We start from the raw sequence: 21,153 nt of genomic DNA, 5'->3' as shown, positions 1-21,153 counted from the left end.
AAAAGTAAACGCTAGAAAACTAAAAGACATTTTGATAAACCTAGATTTATTGAAAGGGAAAACGGAAGAAACTGGTTCTCAGTAGAGTAGGAGATTAGACTCAGTGATTAGGTAGTTAATGCTGAGTCATTAGGGAGCCTTAAAAGATAAGTCTAATTTATGGTTGAGACTGACAGATAGAAATAGGTAGGCGTGTTTCAAATAGGGAGTGCCACGTGTAGGTTTGATGGCTTCTTACAGTTTTCCTTACTGTTTTCTGTACTGTATTGTTATCTCACTCGCAGCATCTTCATTAAGCTCCTCCAGTGCACATATCAAGTCATTTACTTAGCCAGCCACAAGGCACAAACACCCCTCCTCTCAGTAGCCAACTCATAATCTCATCTCGTATTGTTGTTCACCGGGGGAGAAAATGTATCAAGTGATTGGAGGTTAGCGCCTCAACATCCGTGATAAATAATGGATTTGGAAGGAAGGAGGAGGAAAGAAAATGAGAGGAGAAAATTGGCCAAGAGGAGTCATCGTGGTGTGGCTCTCTCGGCGCCCTAAATGGAATGGTCAGGTCACCAGGACACCACAGAACTCTCCCCCTTGAACTTGAAATGACCAAGTTTTAGCTTTCTTTTCTAGCTTTCGAACTAGTAGACTAATTCAAGGCACTAAGAGAAGAGAAAAAACTAATTGAGACTCTCCAGATAATATAATTAATTAACATGATGGACTAATATAGAATGGAAATCATAATTAAGAGACATTCACAATCAAAATCAATAAAAACGAATAAAAATAAGTAAATCTGAGATATCCATTTAAACTTTCGAGATGACAAACTAATATAAAAAGATAATCAAATAAAAAGATGATAAATGAACACTGTCCACTAATACATAAAGGAAATGATAATTAAGAAAGTGCACTATAAAGAAGAAAATAAACATAAACATGACAAGATAAATTCGAAGGCATCCTTTTAAAATTTCCAAACGACAAACTAACACAGAAAAAAATAAATAAATAGAAAAAAGAAAATAATGATAAAAACACTTTTGAGACTAAACAATTACACACACACACACACACACACACACACACACACACACACACACACACACACACACACACACACACACACACACACACACACACACACGAAAATAAATAACAGACATTCATACCCTTAAGATTTTAGAATATTGAACCTAAAACAAAATACTTGAAAATGAGGAAAATACAAGTAATGATTATGAGGCATCTAATCTTGTAGCTCATGTAACAATGCAGAGGAAGAGAATATGACGTGCAGAACGATGAGAAGAGTAACCGAGAGGAAGGAAAAAGTAGAAAACAAAGGAAAGGAGAACAGAAGGGGAAGAGAACAGAAATGGAGGAACAAAAAAGAAGAGGAACAAAGAAGAAAAAAAAATAGAGAACGGAATAAAAGAGAAAAGAAGGAAATGAAGAATGAAAAAAAAATAAAAACCAAGAAAAGGAACAGAAGGAAGGGAAAGTTAAAGAATATCATTGAAAGAAGAAATGGAAAAACGAAAAGGGAAAAATGGGAGAGCAAGATAAAACAGAAAAGAAAGAAAAGAGAAAGGCATGCGTACAAGTAAAGTGTGAAAGCGTAAAGGAAAAGAGGAGTGGGAGAGGAAGAAACGGAAGAAGATGAAAGAAAGTAAGAAGAAATGGAGATAGAAGAGAAAAAAGGGGACGGTAGTGTAAAAGGAAGGAAACATGGAAGATAGAAGAAAGAGAGGAGAATAAAGAGAGGAGGAAAGTATAGAAGGAAAGGACTGAGAAGAAAAAGAAAACTAAGAAAGAAGAAAGGTAGTGAAGAAAATAGAAAAGGATGAAGAAAGGAAATGAGAAAGATAGAAAAAAGAGAGAGAAGGAAGGAAGAAACGAGGGACGAGGTGAAGAAGGAATTTAAGAGAAAGAGATTAGGTAGAGAGGGAGCAGAAAGAAGAAAGGCAAGTTTTTTTTCCCTAATATTTCATTGACGAGCTTTCTTCTCTGTACCCTACACACGATGGGGACCTCATGACTTTATTTATTAGGAGTTTTTCTCCTGAGATGAGTACGCGGCGGGAACTTCCTAGTGTTTCTACGTATGCGGAAAGAGACGCAAGCTTACTCCTTGTTTGTTTTGGTGGCTGTGCTGGTGGTGGTAGTGGTAGTGATAGAATAATAATGAAGAAGAGACAGAGAATACGAAAAGAAGGAAAAGAAAGAAAGAGGAGGAGGAGGAGGAGGAGAAACACAAGGAAGAAGAAGATGACGACGACGATGACGATGACGAAGAAGAAGAAGAAGAAGAAGAAGAAGAAGAAGAAGAAGAAGAAGAAGAAGAAGATGATGATGATGATGATGATGATGATGATGATGAAGAAGAAGTAGCAGTAGTAGTTTGCAGAAGTAGAAGTAGTCGTTTGCAGTAGTAGTAGTAGTAGTAGTAGTAGTAGTAGTAGTATAGAAACACTACCACCAGCACCACCACTACCAACAACATCATCAACAACAACAACAACACAAACCTTATAAAAAATGAAACACACCTTACATCCTACCAACCCACGAACTCATCATCTTCACAGCACCAATTAACTTTCCGCATGGCTTGATTTACCTGCTTATCATCTGAGGCGCGGCTGTGATAAACTAAACGCGCCACGAGAGACACTTAGACTGTGCTACATTCGCGTTTGTGTTCCTGAGTGTCCGTGTGTTGAGTGAAGAGGCGAAGCGAAGAGAGGAGGAAAGGGCGGGGCGGGGAGTGGTCGGGGTTGGACTAGGCGGTGGAGCGTGACCTGTCTTAGCGAGGGCGGGGTAGGCGAGAGTAGCTTTAATATTCCTGGTAATGAAAAAAAAAAAAGTTAATAGACTCGTCCTATTTTCAGTGTCTCCTTAGGGTTTGAAATAGAAAAGAGTTGGTTAATTTTCAGGTTCTCTCTCTCTCTCTCTCTCTCTCTCTCTCTCTCTCTCTCTCTCTCTCTTCGTGTCCATATGTTCTATTAATTTCACGTCACGAAGAAGAAGTAAAGGTTTGCGGCTCAGCAGGCGCGGGAAGGGTTTGCATAATCAGTCAGTCAATCAACCATAATGAGACGAAGCGCGGCAGGTATGGTGAGATAATCATAAGCTGTCAGTCATTCTCTCTCTCTCTCCCTCTCTCTCTCTTTATATATATATATATATATATATATATATATATATATATATATATATATATATATATTTGATATTATTCTTACATTCTTCCCTCTCAGCTAATCTATTACGGATCAAATAATATTTCAAGACAGCAAATTTTTCGGTCTAAGATAATATTTTTGATAGGTTCTTGTTGAGATAGGTAAGCGTTCAGTCCTTGATGCATGACAGCGTGAGTTGTCAGTGAAATATGCAATGAATGAATGAATGAATGAGAGAGAGAGAGAGAGAGAGAGAGAGAGAGAGAGAGAGAGAGAGAGAGAGAGAAATTATATAAGAAAAGGGGATATTAAGGAATGAAACAAACAAACAAATAACCAAAACAAACTAACTAACTAAAAAGAATAGGGCTAAAAAAGAAACGAAAGAAAGTAGGAAATAAGAAAAGAAAGAAAGGAAGAAGAAAAAAATAGGAAAGACTATCTGACTAAATAACTAACTAAATAAAAAAGTAAAAAAGACATGCACATTTACTTTGTCTTGCCTTCCTACACGTTCCTTTATTTTCTTTTATATTTTTCTCTTCTCTCCTCTCTCCTCTGTTCTCTCTGTAGTGGTCATATGTTAGGCTTATCTACCTCTTTCCTTCCTGAGGGATCACCATCTTTAACAGTGTAAATTCTAGCACGAATAAAAAAAAGAGAAAGAGAGGACTAAACTTTCTTCCTAAGAGAGAGAGAGAGAGAGAGAGAGAGAGAGAGAGAGAGAGAGAGAGAGAGAGAGTGAGTGAGAGAAAGTAGGTGCCTTTCAATAACATTATTTTGATTCTCTCTCTCTCTCTCTCTCTCTCTCTCTCTCTCTCTCTCTGTTGGCTGCAGTCTTTTGTACATTTCCTTCCTCATTCTTTTCCTCTCATGCCTATTTTTTTTTATTTTAGACAATTTGCATCTTGGTGTTGCTTCTCTCCACACTTATTAGCCGGTAACTCATTTTTCTCCTTGGCTTTTATGCAAGTATTTTTCCTCTTTAAGTTTCCCTCGCCTCAGTTCACTAGTAGCGTTAGTGTCTGCAGATAAATCAAGAAGACTAACACCCTTTGTTCTTAAAGGAGGAAGTAAAGAAAACATGAACCATGCAAGAACAATAGTAATACTGAGAGACTGACAGCGCTCGTTTCTCTCTCTCTCTCTCTCTCTCTCTCTCTCTCTCTCTCTCTATATTGCTTTCACAGTAGTAAACTTTATAGTTATTTAGTAGAGAGAGAGAGAGAGAGAGAGAGAGAGAGAGAGAGAGAGAGAGAGAGAGAGAGAGAGAGAGAGAGAGAGAGAGAGAGAGAGAGAGAGAGAGAGAGAGAGAGAGAGAGAGAGAGAGAGAGAGAGAGAGAGAGAGAGAGACTAATACTCAGCTTAGAATATTCGAAAGCCTACAATGCAAAATTCTTTCCTCTGCCATCCCTCTAGTCTAGAGGCTGAAGAGTGTGACACGGGAGGACTGAGTGAGTAGTGCTGCGCCAGGACAGGTAAAGGTTTAGAACCCTGTCCGCAAAGTAAGAGAAATCACGACCATATTTCTGTATTCATGATTGCAGCAAATTCGCTATCCTTAATTTTCTATTCCCCACAGCTATTCTTTTCACACTTCAGATAATATAATCAATAACAATTATAGAACTTCAAGAAAGAGTTCTGCTTTTTCGTAACCTGAGGAAAGTAAGCTATTTACTCCTTTATTCATTTACGGAACCTGCGATAAGAAGCTCCATTACCGAAACCGGAGCCCGAAATCAAATTAATACAAATTGTTAATTTCATAATCACGTTAAAATTGCAAACATTATTGGACCAAACAGATACACACGTTTTTAAACCTCCTCTTGAGGTGGCAAACAAGCAAATATTAAATTATTAATGTCAACAACACGAAGATAGAATTACTGATGTTTGCTCTCGACAATACAAACCTTTCTTTCTTTCTCCTCCATGCCTTGTATTTCCTTTACTTTCCTCAGCCGTCCTTCGTGTTTCTACTTTCATCTCTTTCCTCATTGCCTTTTTCATCCAACGCAGGCATTTCTCCCTTTCTTTCATTACATTCTACGCAGCGGCGAGGTGTATTGACGAAAGAAGGAGAGAAAGGGAGAGGCGGAATGAAGTTCATGCAAGGAAGTGTCAATTGGTAAAGTGGCGTAGTGGATAAGGTGGTGAGCGTGGGATCGGGCAGACGTCCACGCGTAGGTTCGAATCCCACCACGTACAGCCTTAAAACACTTTGCCATTTGTCGAGTGGTTTAAAGTTACCTACGTATCACCATGATACCCAGGTTCTAGGTGGTTACACTCAGGATGAGCTTGGGTGGTGATATAGGCCCTAATGTGGGTACCACTATAAATAAAATTGCCTGGGCCACTAATGGGCGGAAGCTGAACAGCGCTTCCCATACACTCTTCGTGTACCTACAGGCGCTATAGGCCTTACCGTAAAAAAAAAAAAAAAAAAAAAAAAAAAGCAGGAGTCAAAGATCTTATAACACTAGCCCATATTTTTCAAATCTCTATTCTCTCACCACAACTACAAAGAATACAAAAAAAGCCAGTGGAGTAAAAAATAAATTTTCATCAAAAATATTCACAAAAAAAAAAAACATTCTTGAGATACTCTCTCACTAGATCTACGAAAACCACAGAGATGATCAATGGGATTTTCATGGGAATTATTTTCAATTTCTTCCATTGAAGAACTGAAGATCAGGAAGGGTTGTCACACCATTACTGGAAACATGAAAACATAAAAAAAAAAATGACAATGCCCTATCAAAAGTAGTCACGATAGGACACCAAGGACGCCAAGAGGTATAGGAATACGAATGAGTATGTTTAATGAGAATATACAAAGTGAAATGAGGATGACCCTACCATGATACAAGGAATAGCTAATTGAGGGAATATTATACGAAAAGAGTATGGTTAAATACCTGGAAAAATTTTTAAATGCACTATGCTGAGTAGATGATAATGACAACAACACGATTATAGGATGCATGGAAAGGTGATTGGGAGAGGAAATAGTTTAAAGTATAAGAGGATGGCTGAAACAAGTAAAGGACACTGACTTGAAGGGAAGGTTATAGAAGGACGAAGAAGGGAAGAGAGAGAGAGAGAGAGAGAGAGAGAGAGAGAGAGAGAGAGAGAGAGAGAGAGAGAGAGAGAGAGAGAGAGAGAGAGAGAGAGAGAGAGAGAGAGAGAGAGAGAGAGAGAGAGAGAGAGAGAGAGAGAGAGAGAGAGAGAGAGAGAGAGAGAGAGAGAGAGAGAGAGAGAGAGAGAGAGTAATCAACAGCTTGACTTGCTAATTAGGTAACAAGTGTTGTGTTGAACAAGACCTTTAATCAACAGCTTGACTTGCTAATTAGGTAACAAGTGTTGTGTTGAACAAGACCTTTTCATGTTTTGATGCGCGTCACTATATATATATATATATATATATATATATATATATATATATATATATATATATATATATATATATATATATATATATATATATATATATATATATATATATATATATATATATATATATATATATATATATATATATATATATATATATATATATATATATATATATATATATATATATATATATATATATATATATATATATATATATATATATATATATATATATATATATATATATATATATATATATATATATATATATATATATATATATATATATATATATATATATATATATATATATATATATATATATATATATATATATATATATATATATATATATATATATATATATATATATATATATATATATATATATATATATATATATATATATATATATATATATATATATATATATATATATATATATATATATATATATATATATATATATATATATATATATATATATATATATATATATATATATATATATATATATATATATATATATATATATATATATATATATATATATATATATATATATATATATATATATATATATATATATATATATATATATATATATATATATATATATATATATATATATATATATATATATATATATATATATATATATATATATATATATATATATATATATATATATATATATATATATATATATATATATATATATATATATATATATATATATATTGACTCGTTGCTGAGGCTGTATAAGAAGCTACTTAGAGAGAGAGAGAGAGAGAGAGAGAGAGAGAGAGAGAGAGAGAGAGAGAGAGAGAGAGAGAGAGAGAGAGAGAGAGAGAGAGAGAGAGAGAGAGAGAGAGAGAGAGAGAGAGAGAGAGAGAGAGAGAGAGAGAGAGAGAGAGAGAGAGAGAGAGAGAGAGAGAGAGAGAGAGAGAGAGAGAGAGAGAGAGAGAGGTTTGTGATTATTCAGTTGCTCTGCATCATAATCATCGTACATAATGACTGTAGGACTGCCAGATACAGACCCAGCTTTCCTTACTTTCTTACGTTCTTGTAAATGTATGAAGGATTTTTCGTCTACCTTCATTCCAAAGCTAAATTTCATCATGGCTTCTTTCATTTAATTTTCACTTCAGAGAGCGAGTATCATTCTGTCGACCCTCGGAATGCGAGTAGGGGCAGCAGTGGCACGCGTCGACAGCCAATCAGGCGGATTGTAGCAAAAAAGAACACAAAAAACGGATGACAGTCTGTTGTGCTGCTGCGATGACGTGCGGGATTACACGTGTGCATTGTTCATTTGAGCGGTGGGCGGCGCGAGGAAGTCAAAGGTTACGACATTTGAAGAGAAGCATAGTGATTGTCTGTGTGTGTGTGTGATTCACCTCGGTCGCTTGCTGGTCATCCAGCCAGTCTTCCCCATTACGGAGCGAGCTCAAAGCTCATAGACCGATCTTCGGGTAGGACTAAGACCACATAACATACTCCACACACCAGGAAAGCGAGACCACAACCCCTCGAGTTACATCCCGTTCCTATTTACTGCTAGGTGAACAGGGGCCACACATTAAGAGACTTGCCCATTTGCTTCGCCGCTTACCGGGATTCGAACCCGGCCCTCTCGATTGTAAGTCGAGCGTGCTAACCACTACACTACACGTGTGTGTGTGTGTGTGTGTGTGTGTGTGTGTGTGTGTGTGTTAGCGTATATGAGTAAATCCATGCCATCTTCATAGATATGATTTTCTTTTATTTATCTATCTTTCTACACATGAGTTTGTGTGCACATTTATCTATCTATTTATCCATCAGTCTATCTGTGTGTGTCAATCTAACTGTATTTTTATCTATCTATCTATTCATTTATCAGTCTGTACCTGCAATCTGTTATGAAATTCTCCTCCCGAGCTGATGGCCACCATATAATTCCAGTGTAGCAAAACGACCGACTCACGAAAGGACCGCTGACAAACACACCACGATAGCTGGGAAACAAACCAAGACGACTATGAAAGGAGCAAGCCTGGACAGTAGAGATTTATTCCATGACTATGATGGCAACTAATGGAAGGTTAGGGTGACACTCATCAACACCCGAAAGCCAAAGCCAGCACTCTTCACGCCGGCTGCCATCTCACACCACAACCGATAATGTCCAGACCCATCATAAGCAAGGCTACCAAGGATTTCACCGTAGCCCGCAACAGCCCGTAACTCTGTCTACACGACCCAGGGTAAAATGTAAATATTGTGACTATCCCTTTCCACCAGTAGCCGACGGAGCTAAGAGTGTGAATGGTGTGTATATGTGGTGTTTTGTCTGAACCGGCTTGGTAGATAGATGTTAACAAAGAAGTCTATGATATCAAACATTATGGGATCACGTAGCATCCCCAAGAGTTCAGTGCAAAGGTATCTCATCACAATCATTTAAGCTCATACAAGAAAGTAAGGGAATCTGCAAGAAGTATCACACCTGAACTTGAAAAAATAACTATGAATAAGAACATAAGTGTCGGTTGTCTCTCGTCCATAGCAACACGACTAGTCACCACCAAGATTCGATTAAACGATCTCTGAATCTCCATCATCACTTACGATATAGGAAAAAAGAAAACAAAAGGACAAGAATAAGTGGACCCTCAACCCATAATCGCCCTTTGGTTGAACACACAAGACAGAAAAAGATACAAAGATGTCATGTGCTATGATACAGAGAACTCAACCTTATTTCTACAAGACACAAACTACTATACAGGGATAGTTATTGCTGACATATACCACTTGTGTAATTCACTGTTTGATCTGCTGCAGTATCTGACGAGACAGCCAGACGTTACCCTACGGAACGAGCTCAAAGCTCATTATTTCCGATCTTCGGATAGGCCTAAGACCAGGCACACACCACACACCGGGACAACAAGGTCACAACTCCTCGATTTACATCCCGTACCTACTCTCTGCTAGGTGAACAGGGGCTACACGTGAAAGGAGACACACCCAAATATCTCCACCCGGCCGGGGAATCGAACCCCGGTCATCTGGCTTGTGAAGCCAGCGCTCTAACCACTGAGCTACCGGGCCGTGTGTGTGTGTGTGTGTGTGTGTGTGTGTGTGTGTGTGTGTGTGTGTGTGTGTGTTAAATATGTTCTCACATTTGCAATTTTTGTTATTTCATATTCTGTGTAATTGAGTCATAGCTTTATATAGATAATTCAGTTTCATCCCATTATCATTATTATCATTATTATTATTATTATTATTATTATTATTATTATTATTATATATTATTATTATTATTATTATTATTGTTATTATTATTATTATTAATATTATTATTAATAATATCATTATTTTCATTATCATTATTGTTATTATTAGTAGTAATAATAATATTTATAATAATAATTATTATTATCATTGATATTATTATTATAACTAATATCATTATTATTATTATTATTATTATTATTATTATTATTATTATTATTATTATTATTATTATTATTATTATTATTATTATTATAATCATCATCATCATCATCATCATCATCATTATCATCATTCCTAGTGTTTTGTTATTTATATATTTTGGTTCATTGAATCTATTATAGTGTAAATGTTTCATGATTAGCCTAAATGGTTCATAACTTAAATTTTATTCTTTTCGTCTTATTTAGTCTTTGCATTTTTGTGATAAACAAGATCGAAAATCTAAACCTGATTGTGTATTACCTTGAATACAAAACATACGGCCCTTTGAATGATAATCCTCTAACGACCACACCAATCTTAACTGGCGTAAAGATGGTTTCCAGCAGCCCCATAAGCACCTGGTGTGGCGACTACTCGACCTAAATCTAGTCAATTCATCAATCTTAGCCGGCTACGTGTGGAGTCAGCGAAGGTAATCGTAAAAGAGGGACGTCTTAGTGTCCGCATTCATGCTCTCTCATCACGACTATTTTCAGAGGCCACAGAGATGATTTGACGGATTCTCAAAAGTTTTTTCTACTCTTAATAATGTAGAGATTTTCTTAATTTGTCACTACAATCTTAAAAAAATATAAAAGAGATATAACGCAAATGTGTTTCAGAGTTATGGTTCTTCAGAGAATAGAAATGAATAGAAATAAAGGAGGAGGAGGAGGAGGAGGAGGAGGAGGAGGAGGAGGATTAGGAGGAGGAGGAGGAGGAGGAGGAGTTGGAGGAGGAGGAAAAGGGAGGGGGAAAGGAAAAGGAATAGGAAAAGGAGGAGGAGAAGAAGAAGGGGAATGAAAATGAGAAAGAAAAGAAGATGGAGTCAGTATCAGGTAGGTATCAGGCAGGTAACAGCAGCAGTACGTGGCTAAGTTAGCGAGTCCCACAAACTCGATCACCGAGAAACAAATAGAAAGTGCGTGTGTATTTTTTCCTGGTGTTGCTCAAGTAAAACCAGTTTGTTAAGGAAATACTTTATATCAAGCCTGGAAATAAGTGAAGTGGAATTAAACATCTTCGGTGGAAATCCCATTTTTTCTAACATAGTTACGAGTCATGGCAAGACCTTTTTCGTCCCTCTCTCTCCTCCTTCTATGGGAGTCGCCTTGTCACTGCCAACCATTCCTCATCTCTCAGTGTCTCGTAATCAAACAATCGCCACAACCAGCATTCACCTATGCAAGTACACACAACACCCGCGCTAAGCCTCTAATTACTCTCCCTTCACTTCCTCATCCCCCTTCACACTTCTACTTTTACCTCTACAATATCCCATTTTTTTAATTATCATTTTACTGTCCAAATAAAATTAATAATCGCTTAAGTTCATTTTTTTCATTGGCCTCATTTCATCTTCCTTCAGGTAAATGTGTTATACAATATTTTAAGAGTAATTTCATAATCTCACAGAATCTATTTGTATTATTATCATAACTTTTCCACGCAAACTAACTGCAAATATCCTGCCTTTTTGTTTCACTGATGGCATCTCTTATCACAATTTTCCGTTCATTTCCATTTAGTTTTGCTATGTCTGTTCTTTTCTACTCCTCATCCCGACCCACTTCAGAAAAGAAAATTCAGTTTCCTTACAACATTTTCTTAGCATTTCTACTTCAAATTACATTCCCACTACAAATAAGTCAGCCACTTTATTAATTTTCCTCTTCCTTTTCATTCCGCTTCATCATGTTATTTCCTTTCCTCAAAAGACCATAATACTATAATTTTTATCTGAAATAGATGGAACTGTACTCGCATTTCGTCATGTACATAAGTTTTACTAAATAAGTCAGCCTTCCAATAATATTCTTCACTCATTTTAACTCCATTTTGAATTTATTTCCCTACAAAAAAGAAGAACAACAAGAACAAGAAGAACAAGAACAAGATTAAGAAGAAGAAAAAGAAGAAGAAGAAGAAGAAGAAGAAGAAGAAGAAGAAGAAGAAGAAGAAGAAGAAAAAAAAAAAAAAGAAGAAGAAGAAGAAGAAGAAGAAGAAGAAGATGAAGAAGAAGAAGAAGAAGAAGAAGAAGAAGAAGAAGAAAGAAAGAAATAAAACAAGATGAAAAACAAGAAGAAAGAAGAAAAAAGACGAAGAAGGAAGACTGTCTGCACAATAGTTTAAAAATCTCTCAAAAGTTGAATCCAAAAATTTCCCATGAGCGGTTAACCTCGGCACGTATGACCTGGCAACCTTTTCTTCGCCTTCCCCTACAAGCTGGCTGTCATCTCATTATATAGAAAGACAGGCTGGCGTCCCCCGCGTGAGGACCTTGGGTAGGTGACCGTGATTGCCTTGGCCAAGACATGGAGAGACGGAAAGGCTGAGGCACTGACTGACTTATTCACGTCTTGAGAAACATCGTGTGTGTGTGTGTGTGTGTGTGTGTGTGTGTGTGTGTGTGTGTGTGTGTGTGTGTGTGTGTGTGTGTGTGTGTGCGTGTGTGCGTGTGTTGATAGTTAATAGTAGCAAAATAGACAAGGAAGTGTATATATATATATATATATATATATATATATATATATATATATATATATATATATATATATATATATATATATATATATATATATATATGTGTGTGTGTGTGTGTATATATATATATATATATATATATATATATATATATATATATATATATATATATATATATATATATATATATATATATATATTCACTATAAATGGTTCTAATTTTTCATCGCATTGTATCTAAATCCCAGTTATTAATAGTGGAAGAATTCAAACTTACCATTCTTCTGTTATTCTTCATTTTCTTCTTTAATGGAAAACATTTTTTTTCTTTTTTCATTTGTCTCTACCTTTCTGTATCTTGTTAAGTTTTTGTCTTTTTATTTTCTCTGAAAGTGTCTTTGCTTTTGAGTCTTGCTTCATTACGTTTTTTTTTTTTTTTACTAATTTGTTTTTATTCTTCATTGTTCCTTCTTTAATTTTGAACATTTTTACAGAATATGTCTTTGGTTTTCAGTTTTCCTTCCTAGCTTTAGCGGTTATTCTTTTCTGCATTCGTCTTTGCTTTATCTCTTATCTTAAAGTATAATTCTTTTTATTTGTCTTTGCTCTTGAGTCTTCCTCCCTTATTTTCACCGGCTTTATTTCCTTTCTTAATTTAGCTTTACTGTTAAGTCTTCCCCCCTTGTATTAGCGAAGTGTTTTCTTTTGGATTTGTCTTAGCCATCAGGTCTGCCTTCCATGTCCCTAAAAAGATATAGGAAAAGTAGCTACAATTCCCTGAAGGACGTTTCACGTCTTGTCACGTGTTAAACAATTCTTTCATTCTCATCAAACTTGATATGCAGGGAATTTTTTCCAAGATATTACTTGTTTTATTTTCATTTTCTATTCACAACTCCATATGACTTATTTGTTGTGAGTTGTTGAAATCGATTAATCAAACCGCCTTCTATAATGACCTAATTACCAACATCCATTCTCACTTGCTCTATCTCTAAATCTTACTCATTCACACACCAACCCACACACTAATCCTCCCCCGAAAATTTTTTTTTTCCATAAAAGAAGGAAATGAAGAATAACAGAAGAGAGGTAAAGAAGAGACTCTTCAAGTTTAACTTCTTCCACTCCGCACACTTTCATTCATCTGCACTCTAATATCCTTACACACACCTTACCAACCTACTCCTCTCTCTCTCTCTCTCTCTCTCTCTCTCTCTCTCTCTCTCTCTCTCTCTCTCTCTCTCTCTCTCTCTCTCTCTCTCTCTCTCTCTCTCTCTCTCTCTCTCTCTCTCTCTCTCTCTCGTTCACTGTTACACACTCGTACACGTGGTCTGTGATACGCTCAGGGAACGAACGCCCTCACGTCTTCCTTTCCCATCCAGAGCAAGGTTAACTGTTACTTGTTCTGCCGCTGTAAGCAAATAGTCTGCTACACTTTCAAAAGACATCAATGTCATGTCTGCACACCATGAGTTCCCGTCATTTTGGTTTCGAATTATAAGTTAGTAGTGTTTTGTTTGAAGAAGAAAAAAATGTATTAGGGAGACATTTTAGAACATCAGTATTTAAGACAGAGAAATGACGATCCATAACCTCTGAATTTGTGTTTTTTCTTTCAAATAAGATGCTATTGTTGTTTGAATATATATATAAAAAAAAAATAATAATGAATTTATACTTAGGTAAGAAAGGTGAAAAAAATTGGAAATATTAGCTAAACGCACGGGAAACTCCCAGCAAATCGAAACAAACACGAAACAAGGCTGTACCAACAAAAACCCTCAAACCCTAACCAACCGCAAACACTCGATGCGGACGTGCGCCTTTCCACAGACACCTCCGGGAGGGGGCGGAAACTGCAACTCGTGGATGCCACACCGGTTCGCACAAGGCCGAGCATGATGTGATGCGGCAAAGTAACCGGATCAAAGGGTTACAATCTGGGTCTGTGGCACGAGTGTAATATATGGAGAGAAGTCAAGAGACAGAGACAGACACCTGGGACTGGGAGTGTCTTTATATAGTGAAAGCTGCTGCGAAGAAAGTGAAGCGTGGAACTTGATGTGAGTACAATGACTCTCCAGCAAAACACTGGTGGTGCTCATTTGTTGTGTTTGACTACCTAACACTCCTTCTGCTGCTTGTCTGCTTGGCGAGAGTTTTCCTCTTATCCAGTTTCCACGCAACGCCTCCGGAGGGCGTATAAGAAATGACACTTCCATCATAGTTTTGGTCATCATTAACCTTTACATTATATTTTTGTCTTATTTATGCATGCGTACGCTATTTTTGGAGTTATTCACAACTTTTGTTCATACTTTGAGTGTATTTCCGTAATCTGATATGTGTCCAGCAGTGAAAGCCACGCGTGTCCAGACTCCGTTCTGTAAATGTAACACTGAAGCAGCTGACGGTGAATTGTACGTTTCACTTGGGCAAACTAATTAAGTGTCAGTCTTACCGTTCTGATCAATAAGTGGGATTTTATATCATGTACAACATGAATTACCCTTGTATGCTTACTGAACTTATTAGATTCTACTATTTTTTTCATCTAATTACTTCAATATTCATTGATTATATTATTAATGTACAAATTCCGTAACCACGTTTATTTATTTTACTTATTTATTTTTTTTATTGTGAATATTTAATTTCATGTTTAACACTTTTCAAAAGGTCCCTCACTTTGTAACAGATACTTTTCGCTAGGTAAATAAAGGCGGGTTTGTACGGGGGGAATTAGCGAATGACTTCAGCCGAGAATGTGTAACCAGAAGCTGCACCGCCAAGCTATTTCCGTATACTCCTTCGTGATACATCAACGATAACGAAAAACAATAGTGTAGCAGTGTGTGGCTTCTCATTAAACACAGATGCAGTTTTTATTCTTCGTTAAAGTGAATGTGTGAGTGAACCGGCTTTTGTGGTAAGGCCCCGTTCACACAGGGCGATTCCCAATGCGTTGTATATCACGCGTTAATCGCTCATAATCTAACGAAAGAGCGTTTCCAGCCAGGGCATATATATATATATATATATATATATATATATATATATATATATATATATATATATATATATATATATATATATATATATATATATATATATATATATATATATGTGTGTGTGTGTGTGTGTGTGTGTGTGCGTGTGTGTTTCACTGTTTGATCTGCTGCAGTCTCTGACGAGACAGCCAGACGTTACCCTACGGAGCGAGCTCAGAGCTCATTATTTCCGATCTTGGGATAGGTCTGAGACCAGGCACACCACACACCGGGACAACAAGGTCACAACTCCTCGATTTACATCCCGTACCTACTCACTGCTAGGTGAACAGGGGCTACACGTGAAAGGAGACACACCCAAATATCTCCACCCGGCCGGGGAATCGAACCCCGGTTATCTGGCTTGTGAAGCCAGCGCTCTAACCACTGAGCTACCGTGTGTGTGTGTGTGTGTGTGTGTGTGTGTGTGTGTGTGTGTGTGTGTGCGTGTGTCCATGTGCGTGTGTGCCCTCTCAGCTCAGGATGTCGAGGAGGTAGCGTGTGTTTGCCTGTTGAATCACCGCTGCGATTAATAAACAGTGACAAAAACAATATTAGATTCATCCAATTATGCGTGATAGACAGACTCACGGAATATTTATTATCTTGTATTCTTCTTTAAGAGAGAATGAAAAGAAGTTTCTTTTTTTTTCAATTATTTAAAAATTCTATGAAATTACGTGTAGTATGTATCCAGCAGGGTTGCCATGGTAATGGAGTTTCTTATCTCGTTGGCTGACATACAACCAGTGGTGTTGCCGCATAACCTGAAATAACTCTGTAACGTGGTGGTTGCAAAGGGTATCTAGTCACCGGCGAATCGCTACCGCTTTTCAACCGCAGCTGTTGACTGTGAATTATTTCATAGGTTTAAATAGGGAAACCTAACTGCTAGATTGCAACTGCGCGGTTGGAATCACCCTGTGTGAACAGAGCTTAAGTGTTGTTCTTCTTGTCATTTGATTAAATCATTACTAATATTTCACTCCTATTATTGTTTTTGCTAATAGCAGCAACAGAAGCAGTAGTAGTGGTAGTAACAGTAGTAATAGTAGTGTGGTAAAAGTATTTTTTTTATGTAAGGAGTGAAAGCTGGCCAAGGACAACATAAAGGAAAAAAAAATAATAAAAAAAATAAATAAATAAAGGCCCACTTAGTTGCCAGTTCCCTCTCAGGTCCAAGAGAGTCGGCCCAAAAAAAAGAACAAATGTCTTGAAACCTCCCTCTTAAATGAAGTCAAGTCACAGGAAGTTAGAAATACAGAAGCAGGTAAGGAATTCCAGAGTTTACCAGAGAAAGGTATGAATGATTAAGAATACAGGTTAACTTTTGCATTAGAGAGATGGATAGATTAAGGGTGAAAGGAAGAAAAAAACTTGTGCAGCGAGATCACAGAAGGAGGGAAGGCATGCAGTTAGCAAGATCAGAAGAAATGTTAGCATGAATACAACATTCCGGCGGTAAGAATGAGGCTGAAGACAGTCAGTCGGAGGAGAGAAGTTGATAAAACAAAAAGCTTTTGATTCTCCCCTATCTAATAACACTGTGAGTGGAACAGGTGATAGCAAGCATGCGATAAGATAATGCAATAATTTTTGTAAAATATGTGATGTATTGGTTGTTGTTGTAATATTTTTTTTAATGCAGGAGAGAAGCCACCAAAGGGCAACAAAATATAAAAAAAAGGCCCACTTGAGTGCTGGTTCCCTTAAAAAGTAGTAAGAAGTTAGTCAAAATCAAGGAACAAATGTTTTGAAACTCCCACTTAAAAGAAGTCAAGTCGTAGGAAGACGGAAATACAGAAGCAGGCAGGGAGTTCCGGAGTTTAACAGAGAAAAGTATGAATGATTGAGAGTACTGATTAACTCTTCCGTTATAGAGTTGGACAGAATATGGATGAGAGGAAGAAGAAAACCTTGTGCAGCGAGGCCGCAGGAGGAGGGGAGGCATGCAGTTAGCAAGATCAGTAGAACAGTTAGCATGAAAATAGAAATAAAATATAGAAAGAGATGCAACATTTCAGCGGCGAGAAAAGTGGTGAAGACAGTCAGTCAGAGGAGGGGAGTTGATGATACGAAAATGTTTTGATTCCACTAAATCTCATAAACTGTGTGAGTAGAAACCTCCAAATATGCGACGAGTACTCAATAAAGGGGCGGATAAGGAACTTGTACAGAGTTAGCAGTTGGATGGGAGAGATTATGAGTAAAGGACAGACAAAGAATGTTCAGTGTAGAAGAGGGACACAGATGAGTGTCATTCAAGAAGAGAGGACAGTTGTCTGGAAGGTTGTGTCGAGCTGACAGATGGAGGAACTGAGTTTTTGAGGAACTGCTAAGTTTTCTCTGCCCCAATCGGAAATCTTAGAAAGATCAGAAGTCAGGCGTTCTGCGGTGTCCCTGCGTGATCTGTTGAATTCCTGAAGGGTTGGTTGTCTTTGAAATGACGTGGCAAGATGTAGGGTGGTATCATCAGCGTAGGAGTGGATAGGGCAAAAAGTTTGTTTAAAAAGATCATTAATGAATAATAGAAAGAGAGTAGGGGACACGACAGAACCTTGAGGAACACCACTATTAATAGATTTAGGAGAAGAACAATGGCCGTCTATCACGGCTGCAATAGAACATTCGGAAAGGAAACTTGAGATAAAGTTGCAGAGGGAAGGATAGAAACCGTAGGAGGGCTGTTTGGAAATCAAAGCATTTTGCCAGACTCTATGAAAAGCTTTTGATATGTCTATCACAAAAGCAAAAGTGTCCCTGAAATCTCTAAAAGAGGATGACCAAGACTCAGTAAGGAAAGCCAGAAGATCACCAGTACAGCGATCTTGACGGAAGCCATACTGACAATACTGATTGTGAAGTGACAGATAATTAAGAATCTTCCTATTGAAGATAGATTGACAAATTTTAGACAATCAAGAGATTAAAGCTATAAGACGGTAGTTCGAGGGATTAGAACGGTCACCCTTCTTAGGAACAAGCTGAATGTAGGCAAACTTCCAGCAAGAAGGAAAGGTAGAAGTCGATAGACATAGTTGAAAGAGTTTGGCCAGGCAAGGTGCAAGCACGGAAGCACAGTTTTTGAGAACAATAGGAGGGATTCCATCAAGTCCATTAGCCTTACGAGCATTTAGGCCAGAGAGGGCATGGAAAACATCATTACGAAGAACTTTAATTGTAGGTATAAAATAGTCAGAGGGAGGAGGAGAGGGAGAGACAAGCCCAAAATCATTCATGGCGGTTTAAGAGAAGAGTTCAGCTTTAGAGACATAAATGATGGCAGTGGTGCCATCAGGATGAAATAAACGAAGGAAAGATGAAGAAGTAAAGTTATTAGAGATATTTTTGACCAGATGCCTGAAATCTCGAGCAGTGTTTGAGTTTGAAAGATTCTGACATTTTCTATTTATGAAGGAGTGTTTCGTAAGTTGAAGAACAAACTTGGCATGATTCCAGGCAGAAATATAAAGCACGTGAGATTCAGAAGATGGAAGATTCAAGTACCTTTTGTGGGCAACCTCTCTATTATGTATAGCACGAGAACAGGCTGTGTTATATCAAGGTTTAGAAGGTTTAGGTTGAGAAAAAGAATGAGGAATGTACGCCTCCATGCCAGACACTATCACCTCTGTCATGCGTTTAGCACACAGAGAGATGGGTCTCTGACACGGAAACAGTAATCATTCCAGGGAAAATCAGCATAATACCTCCTCATGTCCCCCCCCTCTAAGGGCAGAGGCAAAACGCCAGAGGCATCTCCGCTTTGCGGGATGCTGAGGAGGGATTGGAGAAATAGGACAAGATACAGAAATGAGGTTGTGATTGGAGGAGTCCATCGGAGAAGATAGAGTAACAGCATAAGCAGAAGGATTAGAGGTGAGGAAGAGATCAAGAATGTTGGGCGTATCGCCAAGACGATCAGGAATACGAGTGGGATGTTGCATCAGTTGCTCTAGGTCATGGAGGGTAGCAAAGTTGAATGCTAGTTCACCAGGATGGTCAGTGAAGGGAGAGGAAAGTCAAAGCTGGTGGTGAACATTGAAATCTCCAAGAATGGAAATCTTCGCGAAAGGGTAGAGGGAAAGAATGTACTCCACTGTGGAAGTTTAACAGTCGAAGAATTTACTATAATGAGAGGAGTTAAGGGAGAGACAGACAGCACAGATAAATTTAGTTAGAGGGTGACTATTGAGTCGAAGTCAGATGATGGAAAACTCGAAAGATTTCAGAGCGTGGGCACGAGAGCAAGTTAAATCGTTGTGCACATAGACACAACATCCAACTTTAGAACGAAAATGAGGATAGAGAAAGTAATAGGGAACAGAGAAGGGCTACTATCAGTAGCCTCAGACAACTGTGCTTTAGTAAGGAAAAGAAGATGAGGTTTAGTAGAGGAGAGGTGGTGTTCTACAGATTGAAAATTAGATCTAAGACTGCGAATGTTGCAGATGTTAATGAAGAAAAAATCAATGAGGTATCAAGACATTTTGGGTCGTCAAAGAGAGAGGACATTTTAATTTAAACATATGTATCAATGTTGACAACATTTTGTGAAAGGGGTAATATGCTTAGTGTGGTATGTTAAATTGGGTAGCAAGCTGAAAAAGTTTGGGAACCACTGCTCTAGGTCATGGAGGATAGAAAAGTTGAAGGCTAATTCATCAAGGTCAGTGGAGGGAGAAGAAAGCCAAAGCTGGTGATGAACATTGAAATCTCCAAGGATGGATATCTCCGCGAAAGGATAAAGAGATAGAATTTCCTCCACTTTGGAAGTTAAATAGTCAAACAATTTACTATAGTCAGAGGAGTTAGAGGAGAGGTAGACAACACAGTTAAATTTAGTTAGAGAGTGATTTTTGAGCTGAAGCCATATGGTGGAAAATTCAGAAGATTCAAGAACGTCTGCACGAGAGCAACTCAAGTCATTGCGCACACAGACACAACATCCTCCTTTGGAACGAAAATGAGTGTTACGGCCCGCCCGTAACATACTCCACTACCATCACCTCCTCCGCTTGTTACCTCGTTCGCCACCTCTCCGCCTCCCTTCCACGTCACCGTCTCGTGAACCTTCCACGCCACCGTCTCATGAACCCTCCACGTCACCGTTTCATGAAGCCCCGCTACTGTCCCGAAGTTGGATTCACGCGGCCCCATTCGACTCAACCGGAAGTGTTAAGCCAGCTCTTGGCTTTCTGGAAGTCAGTTGAGGTCCAGGCCTCAACCAGTGAACACAACGCCTCTTGGGTCTACCGTGGGATCAACCATCACCCAGCACTTCACCACTGCGACACCGCATAAGTATCACTTCCCCTCGTCCGTGTTTTCCACATTGCCTCCATATAGGATTAGGATTATTGTTAGGTATTAAGTTGGGTTCTTTATTGTTGTATTTATTACTGTGTTATATGTATATGTGTATGTCATTTTCCTGTGTTTCATGTTATATATCTGTGTTTCATGTTTCATGTTATATCTATGTGTCAATTTCATTATGGGTTATTAAAATAGCTTTTTAAAGTGCC

The sequence above is a fragment of the Portunus trituberculatus genome, chromosome 37 (genome assembly GCF_017591435.1).
Source record: "Portunus trituberculatus isolate SZX2019 chromosome 37, ASM1759143v1, whole genome shotgun sequence".
Classification (NCBI taxonomy): Eukaryota; Metazoa; Arthropoda; class Malacostraca; order Decapoda; family Portunidae; genus Portunus; species Portunus trituberculatus.
This window is presented reverse-complemented; position numbering follows the sequence as displayed.